Source organism: Uloborus diversus, chromosome 2 (assembly GCF_026930045.1).
Source record: "Uloborus diversus isolate 005 chromosome 2, Udiv.v.3.1, whole genome shotgun sequence".
NCBI lineage: Eukaryota > Metazoa > Arthropoda > Arachnida > Araneae > Uloboridae > Uloborus > Uloborus diversus.
Window position 1 is genome coordinate 5,024,235 of NC_072732.1, and position 2,591 is coordinate 5,026,825.

Below are 2,591 nucleotides of genomic sequence, written 5' to 3' on the forward strand. Positions count from 1 at the left end.
AATTTTGGCAACACAGAGTGAAAAAAAAAACGATTTACTTTATTCTTTTACTAAGTGTGACTGAAGTATTTGCAGCTAAAATATTTGTTTATTAGAAATTACAAAATTGTGATTTTGCGAAAAGTCATTTCTATATTTTAATTTTACATTATATATTGAGATTTTTTTTTTTTTCGGAAACGATGTAACTGCATAGTTCGCAGAGTAAATTTTGCATAAAGAAGTTGATAAAGCTATCAATATTGAACTGGACTAAGGATTCTTCGAAGATTGATTGCAATATTTTTCCATAAAAGAAATTCCGATACCGAAAAGGGAAAATATTAGGCTTCCGTGAGTTTATTTTTGATTGATCTGAAAAATTAAGTTTTGCACTTATAATACTTTTTTACTTTTCTGTAAGTGTGTTTGGAAGTCATCGTTTAGTGCGCACTTGAAGAAATTGTAAGGGAATTAAGAAAAAGTAAATTTAATTTGAAGGCGCAGTGAACAGAATGCCTCCTAAAGCAGGAATTCGAAAAAAGTCTAAGCGTCCAAATTTTCCTGTGGCGCAGATCCATATGCAATTGACAAAAGGAAATAAGGGAGTTCCGCCTGAAGTTGCAATATTTTTGGCTGCCGTCGAGGAATACATTGCTAATGAAATTCTAGAAAAGGCGTGTGAAGAAGCCAATAAAAATGGCCAATCGGTAGTCGAAAATGAACATGTTTTTGAAGCTATTAGAAAAGATCAAATGCTAACATCTGTGGTTGGGGAGGAGTTTTTGGAAGGGATTAAACAAAATAAAAAGACAGTGGAGACGAATTTGGCTAAAACTGAACAGAGTAAAAAGTCTGCTAAGCAAGTTTTGGCTAAAACTAAATCGATTAAAAGACCAGCGAAGCAAGTCTTGGCTAAAATGCCAGCGAAGCAGCCAAAGAAAAAATGAACAAATATTCAAACATGATGCCCATTGTAAAAAAAAAAGAATTGTTTAGAAGTTTGTGTGAAATATAAAGTTTCATACTAGTTATACAATGTATATGAACTGGTCAGGACTGCTCCCTTTAATGCTTTCTTTTTTAACTTCGGTATGACATAGCAATCAATTGGCAATACAGTTCGATACTTACGCTGCGAAAGAACTATTTTAAACTAACATTTAGTGAAAAATAAGAACTTTGCACTTTCAGGTATGTTTCTTAACATGTTTGAATTTTTACGAAGAATGTAACAGCAGAATTAGCATTAAATTTATTTTAAAAAAAACTCTGAAATATCCATATTCAATATCATAAAAGTAATTCATACTAAAAAAAGATGCATATTTTGTGTATGCAACTGTGTTAAAAGCATTTTCTTTTTTTAATGAAAAGAAATACTTGTTTCTTTTCTAAATTTACAAGTCTAAATGATATGCATAATTATTTTGAAAAAACTAGGTGATATAATGTGCATTTATTTTTCAAGAGTAAAATAAGTTTTAATGTATCTCAACAAAGATAATATTTACATAAATTTCCTTTAGAATGCAAATTATGTAACTCTTCTAGGAATGTACTTTGTTTCGTTAGATAATACGGCATGAATTTAAAATGATTCAGTTTTTCTTTAATCTTAATTAAAACGCAGTACAGAAAATTTTATATGGTTAATTAAATATGTTTCAACGATTTAGATAAGTTTTGGTTTATGTTTAACGAAATACTTATGCGTTAATTGGCTTACTTCAGATATTGGTGATTGTTTTTCATTTTACTTATTTTCGCAGTGCTTGATCAAAAATACTTGGAAACGATTTGCTTTCCAATTGCATACCAGTACCCATCGCTCAACGTCTAGCACATAACAATTGTGACACGGTAAACTCTCTTGCTTGCGAGTGTCAAAATCAAATGCAGAACGTATTTTTCTTATGGCAAACGGATTTTCCAAATTCGCTGTTTTGAAAAACCGCTTGCTTTCCGTTTTTGGCTTAAAGAGTAAATATCAAAAACGCTCTACATTCTCGACTGCCGGTCAACCCAGAGCTTAGAGACTTGTTTTTCGACGCTGGGCACAAATCCCCGATTCCAAGTTATGCATCGTATAATAATCTCCGAGACTGAGAGGGCGAGCAACAGATTCGGATTATGCTAAAAGCTCGTGACCTTCCTGGTATATAGATGGGATAGAAGGGGGGAGGGGGCAGCAGAGTAAAGCCTTGCTGGAGGAGTCAAAAATAGGGGGCCCGAGATCCAGATCAGTACGCACGTCGCCGAGTTCTAAATAAACCGTCGACCAGATTTGGCGCTTTAAAAATATCGTGGTTTTGGAGGCAAATATCTCTGCGTTATGTTAAAAGCTTATGGTTGGATGTATTTTGAAAAAAAGGATCAATGGTAACTTTTTGCCGAAAGACATTCACACTGGAATATGCAATCTGATTTTTGTTTATCAAAATAAAAGATAAGTAAAATAAAGAGAAAACAACACAGAATCTTCTATCATAAGCTACACCGCAAAAAAATCTTGAAGATTTTAATTCATTTAACGTTAATATCTTCTGTTCTAATTAATCTAGAAGCTTCGAACAGATGCATCAGACGTAAAAATAAAATCTTATAGATTG